This window comes from Phoca vitulina, unplaced genomic scaffold (genome assembly GCF_004348235.1).
Source record: "Phoca vitulina isolate PV1807 unplaced genomic scaffold, GSC_HSeal_1.0 scaffold5, whole genome shotgun sequence".
In the NCBI taxonomy this organism is placed as follows: Eukaryota; Metazoa; Chordata; class Mammalia; order Carnivora; family Phocidae; genus Phoca; species Phoca vitulina.
In genome coordinates this window covers 37,019,262-37,041,754 of record NW_022589708.1, presented here as the reverse complement: position 1 = coordinate 37,041,754, position 22,493 = coordinate 37,019,262, and positions in this window count along the sequence as shown.

Sequence of the window (22,493 nt, the reverse complement as noted above, 5' to 3'; positions counted from 1 at the left end):
TGCCAGAGCAAGTCGTATGTGGAGCAGAATACCCCATTCCCAAGGAAACCACTGAGAAAATCCAACTGTATTCTACTACTCCTGTACCTTTAGTAAATTCATCACTTTTCTAGTATCTTTGTCTCCACCACAGACGTGTGTTTAGTTTGGGTTTACACAACTGATGGAAATGTGGGAAATACAGAAACTTCCATTTTCTCTTTCTCCCCTAATGATCCTTATACTTTGATTCAGGGAACCAATATGACGATACAATAGGTAGGCATGTGTATCTTAATTACAGCTTAAGAATTTGGGACATGACATGAGTATGAATTTGTTATCCCACTATACCTATTGTGAGGTAGGATCAACTAAAAATGCCACTTCCCACGTAAACTCCACAAGCCCTCACTCTGTTAAACTACAGTTAAATTTTATATTCCCAGGGATTAGTTCAGAGCCAGTGTTCAATAATTCCTAACAGGCTGAATAGTTTCTGTTTCCAAGCACACAGTTACCACTTTCCCTGTTCCAAAGGCTAGAAGGAAAATCCCGTATAGACTTGTGCTGTTATTGGAGAGTCCTCCCTCAAGTGTACCAGGGTCTCAGTGAAGTGGGGTCTCAGAACTGAGCAAAAGCTCCTGACGCTACTGTGGTAAGCCAAATCAAGTGTTAGTTTACCAGATGTGTCACTTTTTTATGATTACACAGATCAGGTATGAACTGCCACCTATTCGATTCTGAGTGTTTGATTATGCATGTGCTCTCATCAAAGATTTCTATAGATCAGGCTGTTCTGATTACTATTCTAGTTTTCTGCCTATTATAATTACTATGGCAACACTCCCTCTGGAATCTAAAAGCAATGACTTGGCCTATCACCCCAAGATCACACCATTCTTGTTGAAATCAAGCAGTCTATCTTAATGGCAGGGTCTTTTACCTTCACTTCTGACTTAGAGAAGACAATCACCACAGCACTTTCCACTGATGCTAGGCTTTCATCACCAATGTATTTATCAAGGCCTTGACAAAAGGAACGCCATAGCTCTCCATCCCTGTTTGCCACCATCTCACTCTTTCTATCCGTATCACTATCTCTGTATCTCTATTTCATTCTCTGTATCTCTTGCATTTCTTTTGCTAGATTTTGATTCCTCCCTTTCACTCCAGCATTCCAGATTTACGTATTCACCCCTTTACTCCACAGCTTGACTTAGATGCCCCAAAAGTGCCTTAATCTATTGCTGAATGTCAATTTTCAATTACAGGTCCCCATTAAAAGTGAATCCAGACACAACACTATTGAATCCCACCTTTTGCAGCAGGCTTAAACCAGATACACTGCATTAATCCTATACTTTATGTAATTGGGATTTTGGACACATTTATGGCATTTTGATGATATTCAATATATTTTCAAAACAGAATTTTCCCTATGTCTTTCTTATGAACATCTTCAAACATGGAAAAGTTTAAATAAAATGTTAAACAACAACAAAGAATGATAAACACCTCAAAATGAGCTCTTGATACATTCTCATTTCCTTTCTAATCCATAATTTCACCCTCACTAAGTAAATGGAACCATCAGTCAGTTTTTAGTTCAAACCCTAATATTCATACTTGATTCTTCTCTTTCTTTATATTTGGTATCTGTTCCTTATACCAATGCTCTTGGCTTGTTCCTCCAAATAAATATAACTGGTCTAGTTAACCCTCAAAAACTTGATTGCTAGTTCTAACCACAATAATCTTTCACCTGCACTATTGAAATAGCCTTCAATTAGTCTCCTTACTTCCACACTATAGTCCTCCACACTAAGAAGCTGGAGACACTTCTGATACATGAATATAAATATACACCCCTATTCAAAATCCTTTCATTCCTTCACCATACGCATAGAAACAATTTACACTTTTTTCTTTTCCATCCTGGCCCTAAATGATCTAAAAACTGTCTGCATAACTGACCTCATCTCTCCACTTTCCTCTTGCTCCTTCCATTCCAGGACAGTGGCCTGAACGTAGAGAGAGGAATCAGCACTCCTCAGTTCAACTTCCTAACTAGCTGTGTAAATTTGACATGCTGTTTGATCTAAAAAAAATTGGACATATGTTTGGTTTTATAAAATAAAGATCTTTTAACATATTATTTCTAAAGCCTGTCTATAACGGATGAGCATTTTGTTTAAATTTGTAAAGTAAGGGACCTATCAAGAAAGACTGCAAATCCAAAGAAACACAGGGCAAGTTATTTGGGTTTCTTTTTTGTAGAATTTTTCTTCCTTTCAGTAATTCATCAATAATCAGAGTGAATGATGTGCAACTAAGCAGAGGGTTTTATCTGTGTTATATGTCACATACATAGACTATGTATCTGCACCCATATATACCCATCTTCTTCTTGGATGGCTGATAGGCGCAAGTTTAGTATGAGATGAATCCGTGAAAAAAAGAGATTTTGAAAATTTGTAAAATATAGTATTTCTGCATTTTCTACTTCCAGAGTTATAGCATCCTGATGAAAATTTTTGCAAAGCTAAAAACATCTGGAGGTGTTCTTTTCCATTCTTTTTTCCCGTCACTCTCCACTTTTCCTTCTTGTCTTTCTCTGGCCTTCAGCTTCAATTCCTAACTCTCTCCTGAAATCTTCCCACATATGCATGCTGCCTCACATTTAGTTATTTTTAAATATAACAGCTCTGACATTCGGCAACAACCATAGGTACTCTACACCTAAAGCCTTATGTTTATATTTTTGTTTGGGTTTCTTAATATCATTTTTATTCTTTCTTTGTTGTTGTTGCTGAAATATTTACTTGAGGATTTGGCTTTCAATTAAACCTCCTGATTAGCTAATCATGCTGATTAGGGATAATCTCTTTCCAATATTCTCTCATGTAAACACAGAGTAACAATTCTCTTTTCCAATTCGTTTTTTATTTACTGAAGTCTTATTTCTTAAGATAAGCTCCATTTTCTTACTTATTATGTGATTGAATTGGTTAGCTCTTCAAACAAAAGTTAAACTTTAACTCATTTCACTTTTTGTAAAGCTAACAAGGTGACTCACACAATAACTGCTTCTAGCTGAGTAAATTCCTTTCAATTTTTGTTTAGTGTATCACTTTTGTACAATTTTGTAAGGGAAAACATAACAAAAGAAAGGCAAGGAAAACATGTATTAAGCCCTTGAAAAATCACAGAACTACAAAGAAAAAGGTTTGTTTAAATGCTAGATTATTATTCATATGCAAATATAAATATTATCCATAATTCAATATTTGTAAAGTTTAAGGAACAATACAGTAATAATAAGATAATTATCCTGTTAATTTGCATTAATTTTATATTCATCTTCACTATTCTATAACAAATCAGAACCATTCTTATATAAATGTTAATTTTTTTTAAAGGATTGTTTCTTTTTTTTTTTTTTAAGATTTTATTTATTTATTTGAGAGAGAGAATGAGATAGAGCATGAGAGGGGGGAAGGTCAGAGGGAGAAGCAGACTCACTGCTCAGCAGGGAGCCCGATGCGGGACTCGATCCCGGGACTCCAGAATCATGACCTGAGCCGAAGGCAGTCGCTTAACCAACTGAGCCACCCAGGGGCCTCTAAATGTTAAATATTAATAGAGATCAAATATTTTCCCTGAGACTAATTTTTATTCTAATTTCTTATACACTTACACTTTCTTTCTTTCTGTAATAACTATTAAATATTTTAAAGTTCTATACTATGACTCTTGGTGCTATTTTCTAGAAAGTCAATTTGTTTCTTTTATTAGCAAATTACACTTCTAACTTTTAAATATATATATATAATATATATAATGTACTATATATTATACTTAGATATATACACTTTTTTCTCAATACTTTTGTAGCAAAATTTTTGTGACTGTTCACTAATAAAAGTAAAGAGCTAAAAAACGTAGTTCAGCTTGTATAGTCAACACAGTATGGTCAAATCAATGTTGTGTTTAGTTTTGTTTCCAGTCCTTTCTCATACAACTTTTGTGCCTTTCTTATCTCCTCCACTATTTTTACTTTGTATCCCTGTGCTCAAATCAATTAGAATACTGAAAGAGAGGTCTTTTCATACCTAATTTTGATAAGTGGTTATAAATTTACAAAATAAAAAATGTGTTTATAGTTTACTAATTTTAATTGATTGGATCTTCTAAGGATATGCCCATACTTGTGAGTATTACTAAGTTCAAGTATTACTAAATTATATCAAAGTACAAAGTAAAGTGTATCTTCATGACGTTGGAAAATTTGTAAAATATATTATTTCTGTATTTTCATGTTCCAAAGTTTTCCCCCAAAGATTTTACAATAGCATAACACTCTCAACATAAATACCACAGACACACAGTGAAATTGCAATGTTAAGATAAATGGGTGAGGGAAGCTAATTAATTTCTCCCCAAATAGTAATCACTCGGTAAATCAGAAATTTTGAATGTTGATAAAATATTTTTGACACTTTAGTTTACATTTTGGACTCCTAGGAGAAAAAAATATATAGTATTTTGACTACACTTAATTTATTTCCCTTTTACCTTCTTTCATATAGTAGTGTTCAGAGAAATATGCTATATTATTAAGAATACACTTTGCCCAAGGAAACATGTATGTATACATGAATTAGGAAGTGCACTTGAAACGGAAAGCTAAAGGATGAGGATAGCACTAAATTCGATTATCATTCAATGAATGTAATCCTCTTCCTAAAAGGAAATTCATTCCATAAAATTGTACCTATCTTGATCTTTTTTTATAACTGGCTATATAGGTATGCATATAATATTTATTGCAATATATTGAATTTGAGTATTTATGTATGCTAGAAGCCTGGAAGAAAAAAATGTGTATCATTGAAATTGGATTGGCATTGGCCATTAATTAGGCATTAAATATAATATAGGAGTAGATGGATGTATAGATGAATGAATGGATGGATGCATAAAAACTTCTGCTAGTGAATAATCAAATATTTTGTGTGGAAGATAGTGAAGGACAATCCTAGGACGAGAAATCTACCTGCAAGGTCATTGTTTCAGTGGTTGCTAATACACAGTGACTTTATTAAAGAATTTAGATGGTCAGAGAGAAAGAATAGCTCTCATGGTCTGAGAGCTCCTCCTACATACCTAGTAATTTACCAACTTTCAAACCATCTTACCAGCTTGCTATACAGGAGATTTATAAGGCAGATGTACAAACTGAGTAAGGATCCAGTGTGGAAAGTATAGTAGCATTCGACACCATAACTGGATCCTGGGTTTAGCACATCTTCTCTATGGTCTTGATGATTCTCCAGAATTGTTCAACACTGGCTTTATTTTCAGTAAGTCTAATAAAATCAAAGGGGTGCGTGTGTGTGTGTGTGCGTGTGTAGAAAGACAGAGTTTTATTTTAGTCTTTAAAACGTAAGTTAGGTTCAATATTTTGAATGCATAAAAAATTAAAAGAGGGTGCTTATTAAAAGATTCTTCAGATCTACCTCTGTTTCAAAATGTATGAATTAGAACTCAAGGACTGAGTTTTAAAGAATGGCTTAAGGGATTCTCTTACAGTTGGAAGTACGAACCACTGTTAGAAACAATAATTGTGGGGAGCCTGGGTGGCTCAGTTGATTAAGCATCTGCCTTCAGCTCAGGTCATGATCTCAGGGTCCTGGGATCGAGCCCGCATCGAGCCCCGCATTGGGCTCTCTGCTCAGCAGGGAGTATGCTTCTCCCTCTCACTCTCCCCCTGTACTCTCCCTCTCTCTCTCTCAAATAAATAAATAAAATCTTAAAAAAAAAAGAAAAGAAACAGTAATGGTTAGGCTGTATGGAAGTAGCTGTGAAGTAGCTCTGAAGTTCCCAATATAAAATTTTAAATCAACTCTTTGACCCCAAACAGACAGATGCACTCAAAAATACTAGTGAATTTGGGGACTCCTGGGTGGCTCAGTCAGTTAAGTGTTTGCCTTCAGCTCAGGTCATGATCCCAGAGTCCTGGGATCGAGCCCATGTCCGGGTCTCTGCTCAGTGGGAAGTTTGCTTCTCCCTCTCCCTCGGCCTCTCTCCAACCCCCACGCCGCTCCTGTGCTCTCTTAAATAAATAAATAAAATCTTAAAAAAAAAAAAAATACTGGTGAATTTGTTAATAGATTGAGTTCTAGATTTCTGGATAAAACATTGATGCTTTCTTTATTTAAATGCCAAGAGGTGAACATGCTGGTAAGAGCAGCTCTTGTTTTTTAACCCAAGAGGATAAGCTGGCCTTGGGACTTTAGAGGAATGTACTAAAAAGACATTTGACCTATAATCTCTATTGCTGTAGCTTGTATTTCTGGCTTTCAAATCTAAAGATGGGAGTAAATTAGAACTGACACTCACCTTTTATGATATGGTTTTAACCACTTTTAAAACCATCCTTTTTCTTCCCTGACTAAATTCATGATTCTTAAAAAGCCATGGTATCCGAATTCTTGCCATATGTTGTTTTCTGTTGTTTGCACCTTTATATATTTGCTACTACTACAGTCCTTACCTGATCTACTCTCTACTCATTACACTGTCAATGGGCTAGATGAAAATATATGCATTCACACACACACACACACACACACACACACACACACAATTATGTATCCCTAGAAGAGAGAATGGTACTTGACACCGATTGAACCCAGTAAATAGGTAAAAGATGAATGAATGCATGAATAAATGAATCCAATGTTGAATGTGATGTTCACCAAAAGATCTAATCAGCACAGAATACAAGGGAATATTTCCTATAGTTAGGAAATGGTGTTTTCTATTAAGGTAGGATAAGAGTGATAGTTTCTTTTGAGGGCTGTCACACTAGGTTAGATCACACTAAAGTGTGCTTGACTGATATCATTATTTTAATTTCACATTATTTTTTGAATCTATGTTCCCATTTTAATGAAGAAATTTAGATTTTGAAAAACAAAGCAGCTTTAAAAAAAAAAAAACTACTGTGAAAATACCATGGGAATTTTGATAGGGATTGCATTGAATCTGTAAATTGCAGTGAGTAGTATAGAAATTTTAATAATATTAATTTTTCTAATCCATGAGCACCTAATATCTTTCCATTTATTTGTGTCTTCTTTAATTTCTTTCATCAATGTCTTAATGGTTTTCGGTGTACGAATCTTTCATCTCCTTGATTAAATTTATTCCTGGTATTTTATGCTTTTTGATGCAATTGTTAATGACATTATTTTCTTATTTTCTTTTTCAGGTAGTAGTTTGTTATTAGTATATAGAAATACAACTGGTTTCTTGGTATATTGGTTTTGTATTCTCAACTTGCTAAATTTATTTGTTCATTAGTTCTAACAGCTTTTTTGGTGGAGTCTAAAAATATAATATAAAATAAAATATAATATGATGTAGTAACATCCTACAAAGTTTTTGTTTTTCAGTGACTAGAAAAAAAAGCTGTGCTTTTGACAAAGAACACATTGCATCATGCCCTACTGCACTACACAACACTTCCTATGTTTTACTTTGTGAATTAATCCTAATATTAATAAACATTAAATACATATGGACTTTCTATGTTCTTAAGTTCTTATGAATTGCTGAGAAGTATTGCACATGCTGCTTCTTATTTATTAAGGGATAGATTTTATAGGCAGTACAAAAATCAAAACAAAAAGTAAGCACAAACACATACATACACACAATTTAGAAAAAGTTGGTTCTCAGGCGCCGGGGTGGCTCAGTTGGTTAAGCGACTGCCTTCGGCTCAGGTCATGATCCTGGAGTCCCTGGATCGAGTCCCGCATCGGGCTCCCTGCTCGGCAGGGGGTCTGCTTCTCCCTCTGACCCTAACCCCTCTCATGCTCTCTGTCTCTCATTCTCTCTCTCTCAAATAAATAAATAAAATCTTTAAAAAAAAAAAAAAAAGTTGGTTCTCAGTAAACGTTTATTAAATAAATGAATAAATAAACTTATGTCAACCACTAAAACTAAATATTAATTAGTCATGGTAAAATGAAATAGAATATATCACCCATAAATTGAGACTAATCTATGCATAATTTATAAGCCATAAAGTTAAATGGAAGCTTGGCAATATTTTTGTTTTTTATTTTCCCTGTTGATCAGGGTACATGACCAATCTTTCCAGGAACCATATTTTGTCTACTTGGTGCTAAGATAATAAAATTTATAGAAATTGTAAGTAAATATCCTGGGGTATTATATCTTCTGTATTCTGTGTGGTGTTATAGCTGCAGCATACCTTTAATTATTTTATTGTTCAGTTATGTATAATTTTACAAGTAAAGAAATGTATTACAGTAATAAATTCCATATAAAGATAAATAAAAATTTTAAATCAATTAAATAAATATAAGTACATAAATATTAATATCAGTCTATACTAACATAATGTTAAAAATAATAGAATTAGGGGTGTCCGGGTGGCTCAGTTGTTAAGCATCTGCCTTTGGCTCAGGTCAAGATCCCAGGGTCCTGGGATCGAGCCCTGCGTCAGGCTCCCTGCTCAGCGGAGAGCCTGCTTCTCCCTCTCCCTCTGCCTGCCTCTCTGCCTACTTGTGCTCTCTATCTCTCTGTCAAATAAATAAATAAAATCTTTAAAAAAAATAATAGAATTAAACACAAATATAAAATTATTAAAAGATTAATTTTTAGATAAGAAAGTGAAAAGTACTTTTTTTTTTAGTCAAGTGTGATGCAATGCTAGAAAACTGGTGGTGGAAGCTGTTGCAATGTAGGGGTAAATATTCCTGAATCCCTCAATAAAAGGAAGATGTCAGAGCAACATGAATAGCAAAATCAAAAACTCAAGGACAATATCTACAACAAAAGTATATGAAAAGCTCTCCCTATGGATATTAAAATATGGGGATCCAACCAGAATGGAGCAAGACCGGCATGGTATCAACATTTGTGTGGAGGGGAGAGAAGATGCAAGAGTGCTAGACAAACCTGGTAAGAGAGGAACCTCAGATTAGCCAATATGGACTCTCAGGAAAGTGCAGCAGGCAAACTTATATAGCTAATAGTGGGTTACCTCCAATTACACATGAGTGCAAAGGTCCATGGTAACATTTGAATGTGCTGAAAAGTCTAGGTACTCTGAACTGTCAAAACAAATCAGCAGCAGCTAATTTCCAGAACACATCCCATATTCCACTATGAAGAAATTGCTGGGGATAGAACCAAATATGATCCATGAATTTACAAAAAGCGGTGAAAAAAGAGCCATGGGGAGGGTGGGGAACATGAAGAGAGCTAGGAGGTCTGAGAAAGGAAGGGGCCACAAATTCTGAAATCTTATAAAAATAGCCAAAGGAGAAATTCTAATGCCCTGACTCCCTAAAGGGTTTTGAAACTCATTTTTTCTTCCAAAAAACCAGAAAAACTAAAATCACATCAAAATGAGTAATAGAAAAGGACTGTTATAAGATCAAATACAAATAACTTTTTTAGCTCATTTTTTAATGAACATGTTTTCCAGCATAAAAAATAAAATAAAGAATGAGAACTAGAATAATATCTCAGAAAATGAAACTATGCTGGAAAACACACCCATAAACAGAAACAAAGCATGGATTAGTATTTCAAAATGAGCTAAAAGAAAGTTAAAAAAAGAAAAAAAATCTAGAAAATCTACAAATAACATCTAAGAATGTAGGGAAAATTAGAAACACAAGAAAAATTCTTCATTTTACACATAAAGATTAAAAAAAGGTTTCATGATTTTATTATCACACTCTTAGGTTTCAAATTTAAAATAAAGGTAATACTGATATCCTGTTAGCACAAGGAATCCATATATTTTCTTTTCATTATTAAAAACATTTTATTATTAAAATAAAAATTATTAAAATAAAAATTATTTAAAAAAATAAAATAAAAGTAAAAATTATTAAAATAAAATCTATCATAAAATAGCTGAAACAATTTTACAGTGAACATCCTTATACTCTCCATATAAATTCTACAAGTAGAATTGTGCTGATTACCTTATTACACATCTATCATCTGTCTATCTATTTATCGATCTATCTCATCTATCCCTCTATCAATCCATCAGTCCAACTTATTTTCAGAGTAAGTTGTAGATATCTGTTCATTTCTGCCCAAATGCTTCAGCATGCATATCAATACCAAGAATTCAATACATGGTTATAGTTCTTCTCCTTCTTTTTTTTTTCTTTGATGTAAAATTTACATACAATGAAATGTACAAGTCTTAAGAGCACCTATTCAGTGAAGATTGACAAATGCATACACTTTTGTAGCTCAACTTTTATCAAGATATAGAACATTATCAGCACCCCTGAAAGGTCCCTCATGCCTCTTTAATCAATCTCTATTCCTCAAACCTCAGAAGCCACAGCTAGCAATTATATTTTTCTTTACCACAGATTAACTTTGCCAATTCTAAGTATCATGTACTATCTGTTCTTTAGAGCAAGTCTTTTATAACTCAGTGTTATGTTCTCCAGATTTATCCATGTTGTTGTGTGCATGACAGTGTTCCTTTTTATGATTATTTTAAGAATATGTCATAGTTTGTGCAAGCATTCTAAACAAAATTGATAGACATCTAGATTGTTTCTAGATTTTGACTATTAAAATAAAGTAACTATGATTATTATACAAGCCTTGGTGTGTATGTATACACACACACATAATAATAATAATAATAATAATAATAATAATAATAATAATAAAATTTGCTTCTTTTGGGTAACAATATAATGGTGAAATTGGCGGGTCATAGGGTTGGTATATGTTAACTGTATAATGAAATAGCACAACTCCCCCCCAATTTTCTGTGTCATTCTACATTTGCATCATAATTTATTATAGAGTTCCAGTTGTTCTACATCCTTCAACATGTGTTTTAAGGAAAAAAAAAAAAAAAACCTCAAAATTGTTAAATTCTGACATCAAAGGTGGAATGAAGAAGTAGCTCACTGAGGCAATTATTTTATAGCCCCAGTGTCCGTTCTCGGTTTTATTACTTCTTGAGCTTTACAGGCAAACAAATGTTTTTACCACTAAATGATGAGGAAGAAATAGCTAATTTGGTGGGGGGAAAAAAAAAAAAACAACAGAAAACAAAATGCCATTTTTAATCAAAATCCTTGCTGAAAGTAATGACAGCACTACACGTTTACCCCTTCCCCCCTCGACTTCGAGCCCTTCTATCAAACTGTATCATTAAAACTTCAGGAATGACATTAGTCTTACCATGTACATTATAATAGGCAATTTTATCCTTAGTTGTGTGTAGCTATAATATTTCGTGGAATTTGTGCGTCCAGTTTATAAATGGAAGAAATCTGCTAAAATGCCTTCCTGAAATAAGCTGCTCCTGTCAACTCTGACAGCTTGCATTGTTAATTGTTGCTGCCACTTTCCCTGCAGTATAAATGTTCACCTCCGTGGAACATTAAATGGACCATTAGTAAAATTCCTGAGAATCTGAGTTATAGTAAATGTGTCATATTCATTTTGTCATGAATTGTAGTAGGATTAAACTGTCACAAAGATTATTTTTAACTAAGTAAAATCTATACTAGGCAGAATAAGAATAGCTTATTTTCTAAGTGGACTACCATGGAATACAAGAGCAAATATGCAATGAAACTTCCCAAAGGAGCCAGTAACTTTTCAAATTATGTAGTCACACATAGGTGGTTAGCAGCACTCACTATAGGGTGGCATCATGCAGGTAAATTAAGCTGTGAAAAGTCCCCCACTGAGGGTCAAATACGTTATTCATCTCCAAAACCCAGATGAACTGACATGATATATATAAAATAAAACAAGATAGAGTGCCAAAAGCTCGATACAAGCAATCCATGACTGAGGAAAATGACTTTATATTGTAAATTGTCATTAAACAAAACTCACTGTCAGTCACTTACGTATTCTGGATTTAATATTAAATGTTACAAATAAATTACTGTAAACTCTTGAAAGTTACAAAAGTGATTCAAACATACTTCAAACAATAGGTCTTAAAAAGAGGTGTCAAATTTCTGGATAAAGCATCTATAATTTTTGATAAAATTACCTGGAGAATTCATTGTAACTAATAGATCTATTCAGAAATCTTCAAATGATGAAATTAATTGCCAATATAATATTTCACATTGTTTACAATATATGTAAACAAATAACTTTTCATACATATATATTTGGAAAAGTAAATAAAAAAGCTTTTACTTCCTTAGTCACTTGAAAAGATTCTCAAATTCATTCATAATTAAAAAAATATAATTAAAATTATGAAAAACCTAGATTTTACTTATTTGGGAAGAAAAGTATAAAGGCGTTAAGAACACAGGATTGGTGACCATATGAAAAAATAGACCTTATCATGAATTCCAGGTAGCAATAAAAAGTACTAAAAATCTTTGGAGAAAAATGTGGCCATATCTACTGAAAAAAATATTGATTTGTACTGTCTAAAATTGTATTTTACCTATAAACTTGCAAATATTAAAAAAATATTAAAAATATTATTTATCATAGCATTATCTGATAAAATAGTTTAAAATGTACAATAAGACTAGTTATGTATATTAACTTGCTCCCATAAAAGTTACATGTAAGACAAGTTAGGTATATTAAATTGCTTCCAGTTAGTGTTATAATGATCTATGAGTAAAATGGAGTTCTATCATATCTGCCTGTCAATGAATCATAACAAATTTCAAAAAAAATAGCCGTCAAGTAAAGCAAGAGGGAAACAGGGAATATAGTATTTAGCACACTACCAGTTACATATCCATGCAAATGCTATCCTTACACAACTGCACAGATGATCTCTGGGAAATTCAGAAGGAAATATTAGACCCCTGTTAGAATGATTATCTCTGGAGTGGAAAATTGTGTTCCTAATGGACAGTAATATTTTCTTTCTTTAGTTTTCCTTTCTTCCCTTCACTGTGTGTGTAATTGCTTGTGTTTAATGAGGGAGGAGTATTAGTTATTCCAAAAGTAATTAGATATAAGTTCTTTAACAACTTAAAAAAAAGTAATCAGAAAAATTATAACTATAGATTTTTTCATATTATATGTGTCTTTTTGTGAAATGACATACTAAATATAAATTTCTTGCTTTAAATATAATAGACTGCTTTGATACATTTGTATACAGTGTTAATTCCTAAAAAAGGCATATAATTAATTTAAATATGTCTGTAAAAATGACATCTTTGTTAAATTAAATCTGCATTTTTAAACACATGGAAAACAATTACAGACACTAAATAAAAATAATTACATCAAAAGTTTATAGAGCTCTAAATTAACTTTTTAACTTGGTAGTATATAAAATGCAATATTTTAAATACAATAACCACTTATTTAACATCTGATATATATTCTAATTTTCAAATGACTTATTGTCTAAATAACAGAGTAAAAAGATCATCTAATTACTGATTACTGTGAAAACATGGCTTTAATTACAAATAAAATTGAATTGTATAGGCATAAGGATCAATAAATCCATATTATTTAATAAAAGACAAAATACAATGGCAAGTCATTCCAGCTGACATATCTTAAATGTTCACGGTGGAATAACTTAATCACATGAATGTCAATAGTCACTCTTCTCTGCCCCACAAAAAAAACTTATGAATTAGTTGCTTGAAAAGAAAATTTCACAATATAAGAATCAAAGATATATATAAGAAAATAAAATAGTAGATTCGATAAACATAGACTAGTTCTTTTTGAAACATGAAATGAAACTGACAAATCTATAGAAAGATTATTTACTAAGGAAATAAATACATTAATAAGAAAATGTGTTATAAATATGAATAGGTTAAACATATCACAACATTATGAAATACAGTCCATGTATTAAGTGCTCTAATAAATTTGAAATTTCTGGGGGAAATATACAGAATTACAATACACAGATATGAATATGACATATGAATTATATGCATAAATGAACATTTATCAGAGCAGTTATGTATATTAACTTGCTCCCATAAATTGCTATAACCCAATTACCCAATTATAGGGATAAATTAAGTACAGTTTGATACATACATAAATGAGAATAATTAAAAAATAACAAAAGTAATGCTATAGAATAATTGAAATCTTTTGAACAAATTTTAGTGCATATGATGGAAAAATTACAATATTAGTAGTAGTGCCATTTGATTAAGACGTAGATACATGTAAATACACATACTGCATTTTACAACCTGGATAAATGTATACCATAATAATAGCAATTATAAGGCTATGATGTTGGAAATAAATATTTTACAGAATATTTATTTTGTTATAAAAATGTTTGATAGTATATGTGTTACACTTAAATGGTGGAAAAAATAATAAAACAAAATAGATATATGTTTTTCTGCCCAGGTAAACTATAATTCTAAATCTAGTCCTTTCACAAAACATCTACCTGGCTCTTAATTGAACTGAAAGTTATTTGTTCTCGCAAATGACATACTTCATGTGAAAATATTTATCCTCTCCGAATCAAGTGATCATTGTTTTCCTAACAATTTACTAATAATGTTAAAGTTGATTTTGTAACGCACATAGTCACTTATTTTATCCTAGAAAGTCAGATTTCTTAAATTAAGTCACATTCTGTACAGAATATTTTGATCACTTCAAATCTGAATATATTTCAAATGAGTAGCTACTTGAACAATTGAATTTGTCCAAACAAAAATAAAGCAATAAATTTCAATAAAGCTAATTAATTTATTCTGTGACTAATATAAAACTACAGGTGAACAATAATTTGTGCTATTTTATCTTCCTTTATGTTATCATTATTTAGTTTTCTGTTCATATACTATATGATACATTGATATGTTTATTTAGCAAATACATATTTTCAGTGTGTAAAATAAGTTAGAAATGAGGATGTGTACTGGAAACAAAAATACAAACTAAGCACAATTCCTATACTCAATAAGAGATAAGAATATATTATTTTGGGGAAAAAAAGCCATTATATCTAGCTTGCCAAAACCTTCATAAGGGAGTAGTTTAGAAGGATAAAGAAAAATTGGAAAAAAAAAGAAATGTTTTTTACATTTCAAAGGGAATGACAAGTGTATAGCCAAACCCGTACAACAGTATTGAAAAGTACATATGAAAAAGGGTGATTTCTAGGAAATAAAGTTGAAGAGGTTGTCAGGGGTCATGTCACTGATAAATTCTCCTACAGGCAAACATAGCTAAATATACATTAAATATGTGCAGTTACTAAAGTGAATTTGGGCAGGAAAATAAAAATTATATTTCCACCAAAAGGAGAAGTCTGGAACGTGGAGGATTACAGGGTAAGGTTACACATTTGTCCTAGTGCCGTATGCTCAAATACTAAACAGAAGTAAAGATATCAATAATAATGTCATTGTGTTTCTGAGATCAAAGAAAGCTACAACAAGGGTGCCAAAATTTAAGGAAGTGGCTCAATGGGTTTCAAGAAAAGTTTAAGTTCTATAGGCTATGATCCGAAATTTAATAGCCATCTGAACATAGCAGTAATGGCATTTGACCCGCATATGGTGAGAGGTTTAATATAAGATTCCTTCCTCCTTAAAGCTGAGCCTCTGTGCAAAAGAAGATCAAAATAAACACCATCCATGAGTCCAGGGGAGTGCCTTGCCTTTAGCCCAGGTAAAAACAAAAACCTGTACATGTATACACTGAACCCAAATTAAACTAGTCCCTTATCGTTATTATCAAACCTGCACCCCTTTCATAAAACCAAGTCTGAAGGAGATAGAATGTAAGGAAAAGAAGACTAGAAAAAAAATCTGCATAGTGGCTTAGATATCAAAAAATAAAATATGCCTGTTTATTTCATGGTGTAAGGGATGGGTAAGCGATTGTTAATAGGGTAAGATTCATGATTTAAAATAAAATAATATTGGTGGGACTGCTAAAATGGTGGAATGAAGACCTCCATAACCCATTCCTCCATGAAGCAAGGAAAACCATGTCAAAAATGATCAAAATCAACATTTTCAGAACTCTGAAAATTAAACAAAAGCTTTTAAAAAAAATCTAAGAACTGTTTATTCAAGAACACTTGCTAAATCTCAGTAGGAACACAAGGTTTGTAGTGTTATAAATCAGTCTCCTCCCAGCACCCACCCACCACTTTGCAAATACTGTGGATGTGAAAACAGCAGCCTTGAAACTACCAAAGGAAACAGATAATGTATGGAGTTACTAAAAGTTCCTATTTCCAGAGCACGGCCACTTCTTAACCTGCCTTGCAACTCCATTCCCTGGGCATTGTTATTTGTCTTGACTAGAGAGAGCTTCATTTGAGAAATGCCTTACCCCTACAGCAGTTATTGGGAACAATCAGTGGTTTGTTTAACACTGCAGATGACTGAGATTATGATACCTGGTGGTATAATCAAGGGCATGGACAAAACTTAAAAGGAAGAGCTGGGAAATGAGATGTTCTCAGAGAGAGCTTTGAAAAGCTATAATATTTTCCTGGGAATCTGGAAAGTCACACTCAGGTGCAGGGCTGTATGCATGCCCAGGAAAGACCTACGAAGGACCCAATCTTCACTTTGGTCAATCTTAAAGCCTTTCACAAGCAAAATATGAAAGCCAGTAAGAAAAAAGGATATCATCATATACAAGAAACCATGGAGGCCAAAAGGCAATAAGGACACCATATTCAAAGTGGTGGAGGGAAAAAGACTATCAACAAAGAAATCTTTATCCAGACAGCATACTTTGAAAATGAAGGAGAAATTAAGAGACCTCAAGATAAACAACACAAAGAGAGAGACAGAGAGACAGAGAGAGACAGAGACATGTGGTTGGCAGATCTACTCTTCGAGAACTACTGAAAGAATAATTCAACTGAAATCAGCACCATGAAATAAAGAACACTTACAGAGTTAACTATAGAAGTAAGTATAAAGGACACCCTAAAAGTATTTTTTTAAAGATTTTATTTATTTATTTGAGAGAGAGAATGAGATAGAGAGAGAGCATGAGAGGGGGGAAGGTCAGAGGGAGAAGCAGACTCCCTGCTGAGCAGGGAGCCCGATGCAGGACTCGATCCCGGGATTGCAGGATCATGACCTGAGCCGAAGGCAGTCGCTTAACCAACTGAGCCACCCAGGCACCCCACCCTAAAAGTATTTTTATAACTATTTTCTTTTTCCTTAATATTATAACACTTTATAAACTAATAATTATAAAACCATGTTGATGGGATAATGACGTATAAAGATGTTATTATTTTAATAAAATAACTCAAATTAGGGTTGAAGAAATAGTTTGCAAAAGAGCATTTTTCCTGTATGCTTTTGAATTAAATTAATATTAATCTGATCTCTATTCTTTTAAATTATGATGTAATACCCTTAGCAGCCCCCTTTCACACACACAAATCTCAAAAATGTTATTAAAAAAAAAAAAGAAAAAATAGCAATAGAATTAGAAAGGCACACTGAAAATATCTATTTGAACATGAAAGAAGGCAATAAGAGAGAAAAAAGTGAGCAAATACATAAGACAAATAGCAAATAGAAATCAAATAGCAAAATGGTAGACATAAATCTTATCAAATCAGTAATTATAATAAATGCAAATAGGTTAAATGCTCTAAAAAGCAGAGATAGTTGGATGGATACAAAAACATGATCCAACCATTGTTGTCTACAAGACACATACTTAAAAATCAAAGATAGAAATGGGTTGAAAGTAAAAAGATGGGAAGATACGTATTATGCAAACTGTAACCAATAGCAAGCTAAATGACTACATTACTATCAGACAAAATTGACTTTCAGACAAAAAAAAATTTTTACTAGAGATGAAGAAGGATACTTTATAATGATAAAATAGTATAATTCACTCTAAAGATATGGTAATTATAATCATACATGCTCATAACAATATTATCCCAAATTACATGAAAAAATAACTGAAAATAATTTAAGGTAGAAATAAACAACTCAACAATAATAGTTGGGGACTTCCATACTCTATTTTTAATAGGAGTATTTAATAGGAGATCACCAAGGAAATAGAATCCTTGAACATTATAAAACAGCTAGACCTAATAATAGACATCTACAGAACACTAAAGTCAACAATAGCAGAATATGCATTCTTCTCAAGCACACATAGAAAATAATCCATGAAAGATCATATACTAGGCCATAAAGCAAGCCTGGATAAATTTTAAAGGATTGACATCATACAAAAATATGTTCTGAAACCAGAATAGAACTGAATTAGAAATCAATAACCAAATAAAATATGGGAAATTCACAAAGAAGTAAATACCAAACAATACACATCTCTATAACCAATGGATCAAGAGGATATCCATATGAGGAATTATAAAATACTTTGAGATATATGAAAGAAAACACAACACACCAAAACTTACGGGATATAGTTAAAGCAGTGCTTAGAGGGAAATTTATAGATGTCAAAGCCTATAGCTCAAAAGAAAAAAGATTTCAAATCAATTTACCTTTTTTCCCTAATGACCTAGGAGATAGGAACAAATTAAAACCAAAACCAGGAGAAAACTGGAAGAAATATTAGAGCAAAAATTGATGTAATAGAAAACAGAAAAACCATAGAGAAAATCAACCAAAAGTTGGTTTTTTGTAGAGAGTTATGTAAATAATTAATCCTTAGCTAGAGTAACTAAAGAAAAAAAATCAAAACCAAAACAAACAAACAACCAAAGGAAAAAAAAAAAAAAACAACCATAAAACCAAACAGAGCAAACAAACAAAAGCTCAGAGATGTTAGCATTCACTAATATCAGGATGAAAGAAGAGACATCAATACCTGCCATGAAGAAATACAAAGGTATATTAGAGAATCCTATAAACAACTGAACGCCAACAAATTAGATATCTAAGATACTAGAGTGAAATGGATAAATTCCTAGAAAGAAACATTATACCAAAACTGACTGATAAAGAAATAGAAAATCTGAATGAATCTTTTGTAACTGAAAATGTTGAATTAGTAATTTTAAAACTTCCCACCAAATCAAACAAAAAAGAAACAAAACAAAAAAAGAAAACACAGTCTCAGATGTCTTCACTGGCAAATTCTACCAAAAAAATTTAGGTCAGAATTAATAACAATCCTTCAAAACTCTTCCAAAAAAATAGAAGAGGAACAAATACTTCCCAAGTGATTCTTTTTTTTTTTTTTTTAAATATTTTATTTATTTATTTGAGACAGAGAGAATGAGAGAGACAGAGCACATGAGAGGGGGGAGGGTCAGAGGGAGAAGCAGGCTCCCCGCCGAGCAGGGAGCCCGATGCGGGACTCGATCCAGGGACTCCAGGATCATGACCTGAGCCGAAGGCAGTCGCCTAACCAACTGAGCCACCCAGGCGCCCTTCCCAAGTGATTCTAAGAGGCCAGAATGAGCCGGACACTAAAACTAGACACAGGTACCCAAAAAGATAGAAAATTAATGACCTACCCATCTTAAAAAATAGACAAAAAGTCCAAAAAAGTACTAGCAGGGAAATCCAGCAACTTATAAAATAATAAAAAGACTAACCCAATTTTAAAATAAGAAAAGGATTTGAAGAGGTATTTCTCTAAAGAAGAAATACAAATGTCTAATAAGCCCAAGAAAATATGTTCATATTCATTAATATACTGAGATATCACTTCACACACATTAAAATGGCTAAAGTAAAAAGACTGATGATAACAAGTGTTGATGAGAATGGAAAGAAATTGAAATCCTCCTGCATGGCAGGTGGGAATGTGAAATGGTGCAGCCAATTTTTTTTTAAGATTTATTCATTTGGGGGTGGTGTATGCAAGTGGGGGGAGGGGCAGAGGGAGAGACTCTTCAAACAGACTCCCCACTGAGTGTGGATCCCCAAGCTGGCTTCATCCATGACCCATGAGATCATGACCTCAGCAGAAATCAAGAACCAGTCGCTCAAGTTACTGAGCCACCCAGGCGCCCCAGATGCAGCCACTTTCGAAAACAATTTGGCAGTTCCTCACAATATTAAACACAATTACCATATGACCCAGCAATTATTCTGCTATGTATACACCCAGAGAACCATAAACACTCATACAAAAATTTGTACAGAAAAGTTCATAGCAGTGTTATCCATAATAGCCAAAAAGTGGAAATAATCCAAATGTCCATCAACGGATGGATAGATCATTATATATAGTGTATCTGTTAAACAGAATATTATTCAGCAATATAAAGGAATTGAGATTGATACATTTTTCAATGTGGATGAATCTTGAAAGCATTAAGCTATTTAAAATGTCAGTCACCAAAGAAATTTATTATGTGGCATCATTTGTATGAAATGTCCAGCATAAGCCAATCTGTAGAGACAGACAGTAGATTAGTGGTTTCTGGGGGCTGGAGAAAAAGGTGAATGAGAGGGATGGTTAAGGGAATAAAATTTTTCTTTGGAGAGATGAAAATGTTCTAAGGGGAGATCATGGCAGTGGTTGCACAAATCCATGCTTTTACTGAAAATATTGCATTGTACATTTTACATGGATGAATTTTATAGTTTGTGATTTCTATCTCAATAAATTTGATTTAAAATTTGTCAATATGGGGTGCCCAGCCAGCTCAGCCAGTAGAGCATACAACTCTTGATCTTGGGAGCTTGAGCTTGAGCCCCACATTGGGTGTGGAGCCTACTTTAAAAAATAAATTAATTAAAAAAATAAAATTCGCCAATGAAATTATGAATACAACAGAATTATCTCCATCTACCTTACCTCAAAAATAAGGATGAAAGGAAATCTTAGATGTAGAAGATTTAAGGTATAAGCTGCTCTTTAATGTATGCACTAACATCAAAACCACATGAGTAAAAAATTTGACTATTATAGAAATTTACTTTTAAAAAGCTAATTTCATACATATTCACAATCCATAAACTTAAACATTAAATACAGAACAAAATTATTTATAGAATAAAAGGAAATAGACATCAAGATAAATAAAACTAACTCAGAAGTCAAAAAGTTTGTCTTTTCTGAATGGGAAACTGGTATTTGCCAAAGGAAATGTAAAATAATAAAGCCCAAAAGGAATACAATTAAATGAGAATATTTCTAACAAGAAGGAATACTATGATTAAAATGGCTAAAATGGCTACATCATTAAAAATGAGTACACAGAAAGCTAAATAAGCATTAAAATAAAAATTATACTAACTTACTGAATATAAACACATATGCTAAAATAAGATTAAGCTGTAGAATAATATTTACATAATGAGTCATAGTTAATCATATATAATGAATCACTTGGGAATAGTGTCTATATAGCTATCATAATGTAAAGTCTAAATATCGATCCCACAAAATTTATAATGCAATTTTATTGGCACGAGAGGGCAGAGCTGTAAGCATATGTTCAGGGTTGATGTGAGAAGGATATTTAAAACTTTATCCCCTAATTGCAAATAATAAGAAATTGCCTAAAACCAAAAGGTAAAGAAATGGCAATATAAACACAGTATTTAGAGACCTGAAGGTCAAAACCAAATTTAACAGCTAAAATAATCAAAAGTGCTTGCAGAAAACATGGCTGAAAGAAGCATTTGTCTTTAACAATTTTGCAAGCAAGAATAATTTTGATAAAAATGAAGAGATCAGTAAATAAAACTACCAGATTCGGTATCTGTCAAATTTAATGGTGAGAAAACAGCTATAATTTTGTATTCTCCTGAATGTTTAAAATATATCGTACTTTTAAAAAGATACTTTTATAATATTTTATAAAGTGAGCAAATCTCCTTATTGTGTCCACTCCTTTTTATGTGTAATTAGAAATACATTAACAGATGGGCTTCCTTATAAAATAGAGGAAAGCATTACCTTTCCTTTTTTCAAATGTGTAATTTCAAAGGCCTTTTAGAAGTAATATTTGAATTTCATTCCTAATCTACTAACTTGTTTTTGTTTCCTTGGAGTGTATAAGATAACCTTTTCCAACCTGTGATGTCATGTATGAATAATAGTTAAAACCCAAGCTTTTTTCTGTTAATTACTACATATATATTCAACAAATAGAAGAAAAGAGTGGTTAACACTATTTTGAATCTGGGATCGAACAATATTTTTTTTGCATTTTGAGTGAATTTTTATTTTATGATGAACTCAATTTATTTTCTTTCACAATCCCATTAGCAGAAATGTAATCATCAAGTTTGTTAGTTCTTTTTCCATATATCTTTAGTAATTATGACTCTGAATATAAATTACATAAAGATATGATTCTCCTCAGTAGCTTCGAAATAATTATAAGCAAATGTCTAAATCTACCTGTGCTGCGTTTTGATGTCTATACCAGTTGGTGGCCTAGAACCCAGTTTGATGCCACAAAGATTATTTTTGTTGAGGACTTTTTAATTTTTGCCAAAGTCTGTCAAGGCAGATTGAAAAAGCGTCCTATTGTTTTTTTC